Source organism: Talpa occidentalis, unplaced genomic scaffold (genome assembly GCF_014898055.3).
Source record: "Talpa occidentalis isolate TD23 unplaced genomic scaffold, MPIMG_talOcc4v2.1 talOcc4.2, whole genome shotgun sequence".
NCBI classification, from domain to species: Eukaryota; Metazoa; Chordata; class Mammalia; order Eulipotyphla; family Talpidae; genus Talpa; species Talpa occidentalis.
Genome location: NW_023602073.1, coordinates 142697448 through 142713875, shown reverse-complemented (window position 1 = coordinate 142713875; position 16428 = coordinate 142697448). Strand labels below are relative to the sequence as shown.

At 47.5% G+C, this 16428-nt stretch overlaps 1 protein-coding gene across 6 annotated transcripts in view; it reads left to right on the top strand.

Moving 5' to 3' along the window:
* TULP4 (TUB like protein 4) overlaps nucleotides 1–16428 on the top strand; it is a 158192-nt gene that overhangs the window by 36438 nt on the left and 105326 nt on the right. The window contains exon 1 of one of the 6 annotated variants that reach the window (XM_054697928.1): nucleotides 1600–1794. The exons of the other annotated variants lie outside the window; for them this stretch is intronic. The gene's annotated coding sequence lies outside the window, so the exon portion shown is untranslated. Of the gene's footprint in view, nucleotides 1–1599; nucleotides 1795–16428 lie in introns of those variants that run through there. 6 annotated transcript variants of the gene reach the window in all.

Sequence of the window (16428 nt, the reverse complement as noted above, 5' to 3'; positions counted from 1 at the left end):
AAAGCCTGATACTTTTTACCTTACCCTACAGTATTTCAGTCCATCTACCTGTTCTGCTCCCCACTCTGTCTTTGGTGAACTCTCACCTCCTGCACCTCTGGCCTGTACCCCACCTCTTGTATGCATAAATAAATAAATCTTTAAAAAAAAAAAAACAAACAAAAACCGAGTCAGAGGTGAGCACAGAAGGCTGGGAAGGCTGGGACCGCTGCTGATCCCAGGGGCCCTCATACAGGGAGACCAGAGGGACTCTAATTGGAACTCCTTTGTTGGGCTATCCTGGGGGTGTGGTGGGGAAGAGACCACTCTTTGGCAAAGGGAAGAAGCTTCTTGTTAGATTTTTAAAGTCTCTTGAATCTGTCGGGTTTGGGGTTTGAGTTTAGGCTGCCTTGCCAGGCCTGGAAAACTCCAAGCTGGGGAAGTTGTCTAAATGCGCCTGGGTCCATAGAGCCCAGGGCCATTGCAGAGACCAACACTAACTCCTTCTGGAAGAAGGCCACGTTCAACCCACTGATGCAGCACGCTCAAACACGAGCAAGCAGTGGACACCTAACTAGACAGCCAAGGGAACGAGCCACTGTGACCGGTCCCTTTATGGTCTAATGTTCCATTTCAGCCGTTCATGCTCCATTCGTCCTCCCATTTTTTATGCATAACTCACTGTATTCTAGGCTGTTCTCAGTGCTGGCATTATAATAGCAGCTTAATCTGGGGAGGTGGGTAGGGGGCTATTGCCCAGAGGGCTGTTTGGCCCAGGGCCCTGCCCACTGGGACTCCCAGGCACTGCTGGGAAGCTTGGTGCTTTGCTGGTCCCTGATTCAACTGCTGATGTATGTCAGCTCCTTTAATTTGCAGATGGAAAAGCAGACCACAGTGGTTTGGTTCCCTGCCCTAGGTATGAACCTGTCTGAAGGGGCATAATATCTACTTTCTGGGGGTCACGCCTGAAGGTCAGCAGCACGTGGCCTGTGCCTCCTCTCCCTCCCTCCCCTGGAGGTCACAGGGGTGGTGGACTCATGCTAAGTGCTGGTTGGCTCATAACCAGGTATAACCAGGCAGTGCTCAGAGGGGAGGAGGGAAGCTCTTTATTTATGCCCATGGGCCCAGAGGAGATCTTTCTCCAAAGTCTGAGGCGGAGTAATTAGGCAACAGAGTATTATTGCCTCAGCAGGGGTCCCCTTGCACTCTAAAAGCAGCAGGGAGTACAGAAGCAGGACATTCCTACTGAGTTATATGCAGTGCATAAGTCAGATTTGTGGCCTTGAAAACATTTATCAGTTTCCCTGAAACTTTCAGTCTACATTGAGGCTTTGTCTTAACATAACTTTAGCTAATAAACAGGTCAGCCTGACTTTTTGCACTTCAGTAAGATCCTTGGTTGTTCCAGCCCTTGCAGAAACCCCACACTCCCACACTTAATTCTTCTCTGAGTATTTCATGTGAGTTTTGCTTCCACAGCCAGATAGTGAACTTGTAAGTGCAGGGCCAGATCTTGTATTTTCACATTAACTTTCTGTCATCTAGTCTTAGGCTGGTCGTTTGGTAGATATTTTTATAATATTTGTGTTTGCTTGATTAATGCCTTTGTAATGAGGAATTCAAAAGAATTTCTGGCCAAAAAAGCCAGGTATGGTCATGAGAGTTCTGGCGAGGCAAGAAAGGCCTTTGTTGGCTCACTGTGATGTCAGCCTCCATTCTGGTCTCTCAGGCTCTTGATTGATGATTCCCACCTGCTTTCCTGCTCCGCCCTCCCTGCCCCCCAGGGCTGATCACCCATCCGGGACCAGGGAGTCTGTGAGTCTGGGGACCCGGGACCACTGCACCACTTCTGTGAAGCCCCAGTCACATGTTAGGGGGTGGAAATGTGGCCATTTGATGGGCGCAGGGCCACGGTCAACTCTGCTCCCCACTTCCCTGCCCTTTCCCCCCAGGCAGTGGGCTCACTCCATGTCTGCCCTGTTCATCTGCTGGCCGCGGGCCAGCACCCTGCCTTGTGTCAGAACTGGGAGGAATCATTTGGAAGTGATGCCTTGGTGTCTACCCAGCTGAGCTGGGCCGTGGCCAGGACTCCGTGCTGGCTGCAGGTTCAGCTCTCCGCTTGAGCCCTTTTTATATGAAAAGCATGAAAATATCGGGGGATAATTTTTCCAAGTAGAAAAAGAAAATATTTGCTCATTCTGATGTAGATTGGTGTTTTGTTTTCAATGTAGTTTAACGATCTATAGGTGCTCGTGAAATTGGCTGTAAAAAATAAACTGTGAGAGTCTTTGGAAAGACCTTCAAATTATAAGTTAAAGAAAAATTAACTCGAATTCATGTTGGTATTAAAATGAGCGAAAAAGTATTACATAATATTCAAAAGATATTTTAAAATTCAGGTTTGCGTTACCCGCTGTGCCTTTTTGGCGCAGTCACCGCTTCCCGGCGTGTGGAGTATGGTGGGACTGGTGCACGATGGTTTGCCATGTCCTTCATTTTTCTCTGACAGTTCCTTATGGCTTCCTCCGCTTTGTGAAGGGAAACTGCTTATACTTTGTCTTTCTGTGGCAGTGACCAAGGGGCTGTCTCGGTTTCTGCACTAACCCGCATGCAGGTGTGCGGGGCCACGGCCTGCCGGGGTGGCTATGTTGCGTGAGCGGGAGGCGGGAGCTGGGGTCTCGAGCTGCGTGGCTGTGTCTACCAGAATGTTCTTTACTATTTCCAGACCGGGCTTTCTTTGCGCTTATAGTCGACATATTTGCTTGCTCTGGGACAGCAGTGTGTTAGGTAACTGGAATTAGTTTTTTTAGAGCCCCGATTTTCAGCTCTTCTAGTGGAAACATTTCCAAAGTATACTGGCCCCTTTTTAATTGGTAACCACCACTCAGGGTGGTGGTTATTCTCCGCCAGCGAGAATACCCAGTGATGCTTTTTGGAAGAAGTTTGCGTGTTGGGGCTTCTCTCTACGGTTACTCCTCCTCCATTCAGCAGATACTGAGCGCTTCCCAGGACTGTTAAGCCATGCCACGTGTTTCCTGCCCGGAGAAGGCTCACAGTGTGCTTGGAAACAGACCAGGTCCAAAGTCTTAGGGAAGGAAGGGGGGGTTGGGGGACCTTCCAGGTATGGGAGTCAGACAGTGGGTTCAGATGTCAGTCACTCGGGTCATATTAAATTCTGCCTGGCATTTGCGTGGCAGTTATGTGTGTGCGAGTCATTTCGTCTCTGCCTGTGGTGCGGGGAGACTTGCCCTAGTTCGCTGGTACGTGAGGCAGTGCAGTTTTTATGACGTGGCTGGGAAAGCATCCTTAGTCCTACCTAGGATCATTCTCTCCTGGGGGAAATTTCTGTTAGCACCGCGTTGGAGCTTGGAGCTGCCTGGTGTCCACGCTGCGCTTGGTGTCCTGACACCTGGATGTCCACATGCAGGCCACCCCAAAGGACAGGCTGATGCCTGTGACGTGGTGGGGAAGTGCGTGAGCAACTTAAGAAAAACAATGTGTGTGAAGATGGAACCGCAGCAGCAGCACTGGGGAGAGGCCGGCGGGCCGTGGTCCCTTGGCAGGGGCTCGCCCAGCCAGCCTGGACGCGTCCTCTCTGGGGTGAAGCCCCCCTCTGCACCAGCGCACACTCTGCCTGCTTTCTTCACAAATGACTTTCATTAGATTGTGTTTCCTAGGAGTTTGTTTCATATGTTATCAGACTTCTCAGCACCAGGTTGTTCCTGATACTCTTATGGCTGTGTGATCCTCACTGCATCTGCGTTCCTGTCCTTCGTGCTTCCCCTGTGGGGTCTGGGCCGGCTTTTCCGGAAGCGTATTTTGCCTCTGTTTGGCCTCCTTAATGTTACCTTTCCCTGCGCTCACGAATTTCTCTTTTTATCCTTATTATTTCCTTCCTTTGTCTTTTGGTTTTGCCTTTTTCTAAGTTCGTGTAAGTTGAGCACTTAACACTTTAATTGACACCATTTCTCCACTTCCAATGCAAGCATTTAAGGAAATAAAATTCCTGAGCCAGTATTGCTTTTTCTGTAGGCTACTGGTTTCTGTAAGTAGCATTTTAACTAATACTCAGTATTTGAAAACTTTCTTTGTGATTTCTCCTTTGTTTCATCGGTTATTTTAAAAACGGGCCTGTTAAAAACTTCCAACAGTTTTAGAATTTGTGTTTCTGTAATTGTTTTTAACATAATAGCTCTAGTCATGTCAGGGAGCCACTGTTACTCTTTGAAATACGTTGAGACTCAGTTTACAGGGTGCTTCTCTGAATTGTTACATGGTCACTGAGGCCAAGTGATGTTCACATCTGCTAACTGTTTACTTCTCAGACCCCCAGCTTGATCTTAAGTAGAGAGAGCTCATTGAAATAACTTGGTGGTGATAACTCATTTTTCCCCATCAATTTTGTTTTGTATACTTGAAGGTTATTTTACCAGGTGGAGTTGTGCTGTGCTCGGGATGAAGAGGATGGTGCATCCCACTGCGCAGCTCGCTGTTCTATTCCGTGTTAACTGCTTTCGCTCAAAGTGTGTTCTATTCAACCAGCTCTCATTTGATTTCTATATACATGCATTTCTTCTGTTTTTATTTTTTTAATTTTTTTATAAGCCCACACTTTTTTTTAAATTAATTTATTTATACAAGCACTGGGTACAGTCAGAAGCGCGGGAGGGTGAGAGAATTCACCAGAGCCAGAGCAGGGAGCAGAGCAGGCAGAAGGACCGAAGTACACTGCTGAGGGGAGCAGCGGGTGTGGCAGGAGAGGTCTGCGCGCCATGTGGGACCCTCGCCCATGGCTGGGGATCAAACCGGTGCTGCAGAGGCTGCCGGCAGCTTCTCAGTCAGCACTCAACCGGAGGCCCTTCTGTTTTTATTTTTGACTTAATTTTATGTTTCATGTCTCTCTTTTGTGAGAACATACTGTCCCCGTGTACACCCCACCCCCGCCATCTGATATTCTGAACTGGCAAGTACAGGTCTTTTGATCATTAACCTGTTGTCATTACTCCTATATTTGCGCTTCTGCCATCTCTTGTTTCCCTTTCCTTTTGTTTCCTTCGCCTCTTTCAGGCTCTAATTTGAGTCCTCCTCCTCCATTGTGGCTCTGATTTGAAGTTGTATACTTTGTTTCTGCTCTTTTAGCGATTGCCCAGTAAATTTCCGCCCGCTTACCTAAGCTAATCCTGTGTAAAGTTAATGAGTATTTTAACTGCCTTCCTGAACAATATCATGACCTTAGAGTACGTTAACTCTGATCAGCCTTCCTGTTCACCTAATTGTCTTTTTTTGTTCGTTCTCTGTAATCCTAAGTAGACACATTGTAGTGGTTAAGCCCAAGGACTGGAAACAAGTAGCCTGGTTTGAATCTCAGCTCTGCCACTTGCCATGTGACTAGTAATACTGGGCAGAGTGCTTAGCTCCTTGGGCTTCAGTTTCCTCGTTTGTAAGGTCTGGACAATAAAATAACTTTTCCCCTGAGAATGCAGTACCTTACAGCACGTAGGGCTGTTCCCAGCAGTTAGAGGTGATGTAAGTGCTCTTGTTGCTCTTTTTTGAACAGGCATTAATTTTACCATTAATTTTTATGTGGTTAATAGTTTCTGTTTTAACCATTTCTTCTTTTACTCTTAGACCTTCTTTCTGAGTCACTTTCCTCCTACCTGAACAGTGTTCTTTACAGGAGTGTTTTTTGTGAGGAGTTGCTTTAAAACTCAGCCTTTTCCTTTAAAAATACTTTGTTAGGGCCTCCCTGGTGGCTCAGGGGGTTGGGACACAACCTATGAAGCTGTCTGCAGCCACAGCAGCATGAGTTTGATTCCTGGCCAGGGAGCTATCCACATAGCACAGCAGATCTCTCCTGACTCACCCGCTGCTCCCCTCAGCAGTGTATTTCAGTCAGTCTGCCTGTTCTGCTCCCCACTCTGTCTCTGGTGAATCCTCTCACCCCCCACACCTCTGGCCTGTACCCCAGTTCTTGTATGCATAAATAAATAAATCTTAAAAAAAATACTTTGTTATTTTGCCCTACTCCTTAAAGGATGTTTTTTTCTGGATAAACTTTTTTTTCCCCCTGTGTGTTCTGTAGCCAGAACTTAACCCTGTATCATCTCTCAATACTGGGAAGATTCGAGTTCTTTGATTTCTGATAGCTGCTGCGGGCGAGAGGTGGTTTATTGATTTAATTGCTTTCCTGGGGCCTGTCTTTTGCTTTTGGCTCCCTCTCACCAATCCTTTTGGGTTTTACAAAAGTGTACCAGGCATCTGGGGCACAGTTTAGGAGGTGGGCAGCAGCCACTCCAGGATTGCGGGCAGTTGCACCTGAAGTCCGCGTCTCAGCACAATGGAAGCAGGCGCCCCTGGCCACCCTGAAGAGGAATGGAGGACACTGCCAGGGCTTGTGCTTTACCTTGGCCCTCTGTCTCCTCTCCCTCTGTTCCTCCTGGTCTCTGTTAAAGGAGAAAGACCTGGGAGGAAACACTCAGGAGGCTGTCTAGTGGCTAAGTTGGGCCAACTGCCAAATTTTATCATTTCCTCCTAGTATTCATTGCTGCCTGCAACATGAATTTGTCCTTTAGCGGGGTCTGGCCCTCATGAGAATCGGGGTTGACATGGGTGTATTTTTTGCAATGGCCTCCGTTGAACGGTCCCTGAGACCGTGGACTTTGATCACGGCCCTGCACAGCCTCCGAGACGTCAGTACAGTTGAGGGGCTTCTGTGTTGCTGCTTCCGTCCCTCGGACTATGCGCTCCACAAGAGAACCCTTAAGATCCGTGGCCCTCACCATCACGGTCCCATCTGGGGCCCACAAGGGGCACTGCCTGAGCCCCTGAAGGGCACTAGCGGGGCTTGGTCTTCATGGGCTGATGTGTCTTGTGCCCCGTATCCCCCTCCTGACCACCGCTCTTGACACTCCTTGCCCCAGATGACATAGTTTTAGTCAGCAGTAACATCTTTCTAGTCTAGAGCCACCATCATGGCCAAATTGGAAAAGATGTCCAGGGAGCGATCAGGGCTTTCAGAATAGCATCCCGGATCGCTGTTTACATGCCGGAGTTGGCAAGTGAAATAGGAGTGTAGATCTGGGTGACACCCAGAGCTCCATTGAGGACGTCCTGGACTAGGATTAGAGAAGATGGGCCAGCAAGTGCAGAGACGGGGGCAGGAGCCTGAGACTCAACCCAGGATAAGGGGTGTAGGGTCAGGATACGGACCTGGAACAGGGGTTGGAGGAGGTTTGGCTATCACTGGGGGAATCTGAAGGGCGCAAATCTGGCAAAGGTCAGGTCTATCTCTTAGTGCAAAGAAGAGCTGACCCTAGGGAACCCCCGTTTGCTTTCCCTCTTTCACAGAAAAGGTCTAATTGGAGTGTGGTCTTGTAATGAAGGGACCCCTCTGGCGGCCATGACTCCCCACCCTCAAGATGTTATTGGGGCCATGCTCATCAAAAGTAGAACAGGAGGGCCTCCCTGGTGGCGCAGGCGGTTGAGCGCAGTGCTGTGAAGCTTTCCACAGCCTCTGCAGCTCCGGTTCGATCCCCCGCCAGCCTCGGAGCAACCCACATGGCAAGCAGACCTCTCCTGTCTCGCTCGCTGCTCCCCTCAGCAGTGTATGTTGTCAGTCTGCCTGTTCTGTCCCCCACTCTGTTTCTGATGAATATTCTTACCCTCCCGCACATCTGGCCTGTACCCCAGTTCTTGTATTTAAAAAAAAAAGTAGAACAGGAGGCGAGCTCCCAGCTTAGATTGAATGTACCATCTGAGCAGAAAGGAAGGATGAGATAGAAAGAAGAAAGGAAAGGGAATCCCACACAAAGTCCCCGGTAAGCCCCCTAGGTGAGCAAGTCCCAGTAGGTGTCCCTTGCTGACTGCGTCTCACCCAAGCTGCTGTGGAGACAGACCCCAGGCATCCCCAAGGTATCAGTCTCGGCACCGTCAACAACCAACCATGGGCGCCCCTAGGCATCAGTCGTGACCCCCCTTGCACTCTCACATGGAGACGGGGATGAAGCCTTTTGCAGCCGTGCACCCCTTCCCATCTGCGACCTGGCTGGTGAGTCAGGCAGCAACGGGAAGGGGAGCGAAAGTCTGGAGAAGAGCAACAAGTATGGGGGCGCGCCCTGGTCACTCGAGCATGAGCATGAATGTCTGTTCTGATGGTGTGAGGGATGGAAATAGTCAGAGACCAGTGAGGATTCCCAGGAAAGCAAGTTCTTTACAAGGGGAGTCGGGATGGTGAAAGGGTGACACTTGCAGCCTGAAAGAAGCCAAAGGGAGTCCCGCACTGGATTGTGGCCCCAGTCCCACGCCTCTAAGAGCAACAGCCAATTGGTGGCGTCTTTGAGGACGCGAGGTGACCAGAGGTAGGAGGCTGGGACCCACAAAGTGATGCGTATCCAACCCGAAACTGAGGAAAGGTTCTAATACCATGATGGTTGCCAAGCAGAGGGCCAGAGACGCCCCTGGATGGGGTCACAGTAAGGCCTAAGTTCTGGGGTTGGAGAGAGCCTGCAGGACCAGGAGGAAGCCCAGGAGGGAGATATGGGGAGCATGGGAAGACCAAGGTGGACACAGGGTCACGTAACCTGCCAAGCCGAAACAGGAGCCGGGTTTTCAGGGGAGAGGGCATGTGTCCACGCGTGACAGCTACACAGTGACCAGGTCAGCTTCTCATGCCAAGTTTTGGGTTTGAATTTAAAGTTCCCCATGGCCCGCCTTCCCAAGGGGGACAAGCAGCGGTGCAGCCAGTGACGCTGCCCCTCCACCGTGAGGCCGCGAACCCAGTGGCTGCAAGAAGCAGCGGGTTGGGAAGGGAAGCCTCCGGACAGACAGGCCAGGCAAGATGAAAAAGCAGCAAGATGAAAGAGGTGTGAAAAGTCTCAGTGTCACCTAGCCCTGTTCACAGAAGGACGCAGGGAGACGGTTTTGCGCCGGCTCACCCAGAGCCGCACCGTCTCCCCGGGCGGCAGGCGCAGAGACAGAGCAGGGCTCCTGTGGACCAACATTCGGGCCCCGTACTCGGGAGCTGGGATGCGACCGTAGAGATCCCCGGAAACTGTCACCCGTGACTTGAGAGAGGCAGCCACGCTAGTTTTCTTAGACCGACGGGTGCCCTTGTGAAAATCTTGGCTCTAAGGATAGAGCAGGAGCCGTAGAATCTGGGTGCGGTCTCACCTTCAGAGATATCTTCAAGATCCCCGACTTCCCAGCCCCACACTGGGTGCCAGATGTTGCCAAAGGGGTGGGGTTCTTGTGTTCGAGCGATTAAGGAATAACCCCTGACACCATACTGAAGACTGGCAAGCTCAGGTTCACTGTAAGAGACTCCTGACAACAGGAAGGGGCCCAAGGGAGGAGCCTGGAGTTAGGGGGCTGGGTTCCTTTTTATAGGGCTTCTGGGGCTTTTTCCTTCTTTGGGGACTTTTCCACTGCCCCACTTTGTCTCCTTGCCCCCTTCTTCTGACCCAGAGGTGTGAGGCGACCACAAGCACTGTTCTTTGCCCACACCTCTCTAGTGGCTGCCCGCTCCGTGGCTGCCAGCTTTGTCCTCTAGCACCGCCCACCCCCCCCCCCCCCCCCCCCCCGCCACCATCCGCTCCTTCATTATTAGTCTGGTTTTGTTGTGATGTCTTTATCTGCCTACATTATGAGGGCAATGCTGGCCTCATGCTATCAGCAGAAAGTATTTCTCTCTACTTTTCTGATGACAGAGGTTTTAGAGAATTGGGGTAATTTCTCCTTCAGTATTAGGTAGCGTTCACCAGCAAACCCACCTGGACCTCCTGCTTCCTATTTTAGAAGGTAACTAATTGTTGACTCCATTTTAATAATAGATAAAAGCTGACTTAGATAATCTGTTTCTTGTGTGAGCTTTGGCACATTATGTCTTTCAAGAAGTTGGTTTATTTCATCTACATTATTTGTGGGCATTAAGTTGTTCCCTGTATACCTTAGTTATCCTTTTAATGTCTGTGAGTTCTGTATTGATGCTTCTTCTCATTTCTGATGTTGGTAATTTGTATCTTTTCTTTTTATTTATGTATCTTTAAAAAGATGTGTTTATTTATGCATACAAGAGCTGGGGTATAGGCCAGAGGTGCAGGGGGTGAGGATTCACCAGAGACAGAGTGGGGAACAGAACAGGCAGACTGACTGAAATACACTGCTGAGGAGAGCAGCGGGCGAGGCAGGAGAGGTCTGCTGTGCCATGTGGGTCAGCTCCCTGGGCAGGGATCGAACTCGTGCTGCAGTGGCTGTGGATAGCTTCATAGTGCTGTGTCTTAACCCCTTGCGCCACTAGGGAGGCCCTTTTTTTTATTTCTTAGCTTGATTTTTTTTCCTCGAAGAACCAGTTTTTGATTTCTTTGGGTTTTGCTCCATTGATTTGTGTGATGATGTGGTGAGCTCCTGTGGGTAAAATTCACAGAAGTTTAGGGTCCCCACTGCCTGGATCACCCTGAAATCTCTCTCAGATCCGCTCACACTGAGCCTCCAGCAGTTCTTCCGTTACTGTTCAGGTCTCCCTGCGTTAGTCTAGTTCCCACGAGGTTCCTGCCCCGGGTGTCTAATTCTTTGAATTTGCTTTTTGGTCGCCCTGACTGGGGGCTGAGTGGTGTGCCCTGTAACTCCTCCTATAGGTCTAAGAAAAGTTGATTTTTCCAGTTGATCAGCTTTTTACTTGTTAGAACTGAGGGTGATTCCCAGGCTTCTTATCTGTCAGGCTGGAAATGGGACGTCAAACCTGATCTTTTTTTTTTTTTTTTAATTGAGGTAGCGCTGGTTTACAACATTGATTTTCAGGTAAGGGGTAACCCCCTTCAGGTGTATGTCACCCGCCACCCAGGCACCCACCGTCCTCCACAGTCCATTGTGCCCCCACCTCACCTCGTTCTCATCCCTCGCCCTCCACCTTTGGTAGCAGTAATTCTCCTGTCAGGTTTCTAGGGGTTGTTACTGGTTGGGTTTTATCATATATTTTGTTTTTCCACATTCCACACTAAGTGACACTATACAGTATTTTTCTTTCTCCTTCTCATTTATTTTGCTCAGTTCCATCCATGTTGTTGCAGAAGCCAAGAGTTTATCTTTTTTTCCAATAGCTGAGTAGTATTCCATTGCGTGTGAATAGCTATTACAAGTAGTGCTGCGGTGAATGCAGGAGTGCATGTATTCCTTCACATTGGTGTTTTTGTAATCATCGGGGGAACTACCCGGGAGTAGAATGGCTGGGTAATATGGCATGCTTATTTTTAACAAGAGATTAACATACAGGGGCCAGACCAGTCAACATTCCCACCAATAGAATAATTACTATTGCTTTTGTTTCTGGATTTTTTGATGTGGACCATTCTTACCTGGAGTGAGGTCATATCTCATTGTGATTTGGATTTGCATTTCTCTGACAATAAGTGATGATGAGCATTTTTTAAAAATATGTGTGTTGTCTTTAGAGAAGTATCTGTTTAGTGCTTCTGCCCATTTTTCGACTGGGCTTATTTGTTTCCTTTTGTGCAGAGTTCTTTGTAGATTTTGGATATCTACAAAGCTGTACAGTGTGCAGATATTTTCTCCCACTCAGTAGGGTTTCCTTTTTGTCTTAATTATAGTGTCTGTCTCTGTGCAGGAGCTTTTTAGCTTATATTCACTTTTGTTTTTCTTGCCGTAGAGACAAATCCACAGACATTACTGCAGCCTATGTCTTGCATTTTTTTTTAACCTGTATTCTCTTTGGTGTATTTTATGGTTTCACGCCTTACATCTGAGTTTTTGATCCATTTTGAGTTAATTTTTGTGTATGTTGTGAGATGGTGGTCAAATTTCATCCCTTTGCATATGGCTATTCAGTTTTTTTTAATACCATTCCTTGAAGAGTCTTTCCTTTCTCCAGTGTATACTTTTGGTTCCTTTGCCATGGATGAACTGCTGATAGATGTGGGGGGGTTATTTCTGGTTTCTTTCTTCTCCATTGGTCTGTGTGTCTGTTTTTGTTCCAGTACTATTCTGTTTTGATTACCATAGCTTCGAATGTAGTGTCTCCATTCTATTTTGGTCAGGATTGCTTTGGCTGTTTGGGGTCTTTTGTGGTTCCATATGAATTTCAGAAACGTTTGTTTTGTTTCTTGAAAGAATGTCACTGAAACTTTGATAGGGACTGCTTTGAATCTGTGTGTTGCTTCCGGTGAGGTGGCCATTTTAACAATGTAACTTCTTCCAGTTAGCAAGTGTTTCTTTGTGTCCTCTTCTGTTTTCCTTCACCATGCCTTATAGTTTTCATTATGTGGGTACTTTCCCTCTATTAAGTTTACTCCTAGGTATTTACTTCTTTTTGATATGATTTAAGCGCGATTGTTTCCTTGATTTCTTCCTCTTCTACTTGTTTGCATATAGAAACACAACTGATGTTTGTGTATTGCTTTTGTAACCAGTGGCTTTGCTGAACTGATTTAGTGGAGTCTTCAGGGTTTTCTGTGGACATGCCATCTGCAAATGATGATAGTTTTACTAACCCCAATTATTTTAGATTCTTTTTATGTTCATTTTAATTTCTCAAGATTGGGACTCTAGATTTATTGTTTCTACCAAAAGCATGTGATGACTTTCTTTATATGTTTGATCACTTTTGATTTTTAACTGATTTTTGGTCGAAGCTAATTTATGGGAATCCTTTGGTCCTAAACCAGAACTGTCTCCTGTAGACAGAATTTGGATTCGGTCACACCTGCAGCTACAGAATAGTAGAAATCTGGGTTGGCTTCTGCCTCCTTTCTGGGCCTTGCTAAGTATATGTAACTCAGTCTCGCCACTTGGAAGCTGGGTGGCAGTTTGGCTCTCTGGTAGAATGAACAGCTGTCTGGTTTACTCAGAACTGAGGTGTTTCCTGGGTATGGGACTTTCAGTGCAAAAACTGGGAACTTTCTGGGCAAATTTAGATAATTAGGCACCCTAATTCTGATGCCAATGCTTGTATCAGCATTTGTCCTGATAAGTCAAAGCAACTCTGTATCTTATAACTGCGTCTGCCAGATCACTGGCTTTCTCGTGTGTTTGTGTGTTTGGAGATTTATTATATTTTCCTGCAAGTTCAGCAGAAATTATGTTTGTAATTCACACAAGATTGAGTGGGCAGCCCCTTCAGAGCATTCTGGACATGTAAACGTGTCATTTCACTTTTTACTTATTGAGAACATGAAACCATGTTACTCCATAGTCTTCACAATATAAGTGCTAGTGGTTACATTGGATTCTGCTTTGTTCCGGATGCACCAATATCCCGTTGTGGACATGAAGGCTAGTTGTTGAGAACTTTCCCTATTTATAATGCTATGGTGGAAATACTTATAACCAAGTCTTGCACAATCTAAGATTCTTTCCAAGAGTGGAGCTGCTCAGTCAAAAATTTTTCAATGTTTTAAGTCTTTTGAGTTACATTAGCAAATTGGTCTATCACTTCTCTGAATCTCTTCTTCCCACTCCTTGCAGCCTCCATCCTTGGTAAGTGAAATGCTCACCCTTTGAAGTGAAGGCTCCTGACGTTTGCTACCAGCATCCATGGTACTTGGCATCCAGGTTTCAGGTGTCGATTTGCTCCCTGAAGTACTGCGCTCCAGCTCTCTTTCAAGCTAGTAATCAAGTTGTTTGTCTTGCAGCCTCCAGGCCCCCCTCTTGGTGCATAATTAGATGTTCATGTTCTCTGTGCTGCCTCTTGCAATCATGCACGGAAAGTAACTAAGGAGTAACCTTCCCTGAAAGAGTCTCTCTGCTGTCCCCTGAACCCACATCAGAGCAGTCCCCCATGAGCTCTCTGTCACTCGGCTTCCAGGCCTGTAGCCTTAGGCTCCCAGGAGACCGCCTGGTGCTGCCCCTGGGTTTGTATAAAGAACCTCCGCAGTGGTGTTTGCTGCTTCCCTTTTAAAAAAAAAATCTATTTATTTATGTATATAAGAACTGGGGTACAGGCCAGAGACTGTGTGGTGCTTTGTGCCACACTTAACACTTATTGATTAAATGCAGTCCCGGTGGGTACTGCGTTGAGATGAAAGCTGGAGTTGGAGTTGGTGGCGCAGCAGGTGTGATGAGCCCACAGCAGATGCCGTGTGGCAGCAAGGGGGCCCCTGCGGTGCTTCTTACCTGTTAGCGGGCATTTTCTTTTGTGGCCACCGCCTTCGTTCCAGAACTAAAATAGCATCTTTGATACTTTGTTGGGATTTTCTGTGTCAGGGAGTTCTCATCAATGTTGGAAATGATAATTTAAAAGTTCTTTCTTAATAATTGGTTTACATTCTCTAAAATGCCAGAGGATGGGGCCTAATGGAGCTCACAGCTCGTTAAGCCCATTCCTGTGAGATGTGCCAGGCGTGGGGAGGGATGTGTCAGACAGTAGAGAAGATTAATCAAAAGCAAGCCCCTGGGAAAGCCACCCGGATGAAGATGTGGGGTGTTGCCAGCACCCCGGGGACTCACGTGTGCTCCCCTCCATTCAGTCTTCACCCACCCCACCCCCTGCTGACCGCAGTGCTGCTTTGTGTTACATTCCCTGGCTTTCACAACTGCAGACTTCCTACCTGTGCAAAGGCTCAGCGTCTGTGTTTTGGTCTTACTGCCTGTGCACAGTCCCTCCCTCCCGTGATTGATCCCTGTGGTCCACCCCCCCTCCTCCCCCTACCAGCTGGATGCCCCAGATCTATGGTCAGCTTGCTAGCTCTGACTTCTTATTGGCCTTTTGTTGGGTTTCTCTATATTCCATGTAAAAGTGAGACCATCCAATATTTTTCTTTTTCCTTCTGACTTATTTCGACTAGCATAATCCCTCCAGGTCCATCTATGTTGCTGCAAATGGCACAAGTTTGTCTTTTTTGATCATTGAATAATATCCATTGTGTGAACATACCACAACTTTTTGATGCATTTGTCTGTTTTGGGGCATTTGGGTTGTTTTCATGTCTTAGCTATTGTAAATAGTGCTGCAGGTTTCCTTTTGAATTTCCAGCCATGGTTTGCCCATTGTCTGTCCCTGGAGCTCCTGTGAGAGTATGTCGTGCACATTTTCCGGAGTGGAATTGCTGTTTGCAAAATATTCACATCTTCAGTTGCAGTAGTTAATAACAAAGCTCTCCAAGTGGTAGCATTCTCACGACTTTTAATGACTATATTCTTATCAAAATCATATAAATGGAAACTATCTCCCCTAATTTATTATATCTCCACTAATTAAGATGATTAAATAACCCAAAAAAACAAAAGTGGAGTTTTATACTCCCTCACCAGTAAATTTTACCCAGGTTGGTGCAAGTAGAAAGAAACTCACTCTAGTAAGCAAGCAGACACTTTAACTGGGGATGAGAGGCAGGGGTGGAGCGCAGGGCTCTTGCTCTTGCATAATGGATTTTCTTTTGTCAGCCAGGCGCCATCCTCGCCCTCAGTTGTACTCCCTGAATCTGGGGCTTCTGATTTGTCACTGACCTGGCTGGCACAGAAAGTTAAGAGTGGGAAGCACCATTTAAGTGTCCTGGCTCCCTGGGCCGCTCTCAGGTTATTAATTCAATTAGGCACATGAATTACTTGCTCTGAGATTGTAATCTCTTGAAAGCAGGAATGGGTTTTTCAGTGACTTACAGGAATAGTCTGAAAATAAGCTGTAATTACCAGGAGCAGGTTTGGGGCAGAATTCAGAGGTTCAAAAGGTTTATTCCTAATGAAAAGCTAGTTCCAGGCATGGCTCACTTGGGGGCTGAGCTACAATGCAGAGGGGAGAAGACACATTGCCAGCCTGAGGATGATTTGCTTTTCATCTGCTATAAAAAAGGCCTTGTATGAATAGTGGCTTCTCTTAGTTTACCTGACTTTTAAAATTGAGGGGAAGCACACATATCAGAATTGTCCCTTTTTATCACAAATTCAGTGACCTTTAAAGTCCATCCTGTAACTTTGCAGCTGCCCCACTCCCTGTCTCCACATTTTCTAATCATCCTGACCTGAAACTCTCTGCTCACTAAGTAGTGACCCCTGCCCTCCCACCCCCCTAGGTGCTACCTGTAAGTGGGGCCACACACTCTGTCCTCACGTGTCTGCCTTGTCTCGCTTAACGTGTGCTGACTCCAGGGCCATGCGCGTGGCATTAAGAGTGTTATTGCTTTTGAAGGCTGAATGAAGTTCCTTGGCACGCACACACCGCAGTTCACCCACCCACTTGTCTGTGTGTGGACACACGTGGTCTGTCCCAGCTTCGGCCGCTGAGGAGGGGGGCACTGTGACCGTGAGGTTGTGCGTCCCTGCTTTGAATTGAACAGCTGCTCTTTTACCTTTTCTTCCTGATTGATTTGTCCGTTGGCGTCCTCCAGAAGCTCGTCAGTTGGTGATCCTTGATTTCCTATCAGGACATGGGCAACCCCACTCTGTTGGGGTGGTTCCTGGGCAGGCCCAGCCTGGTCACCAGGACGCTGCGGCTGTAGTTGGTCA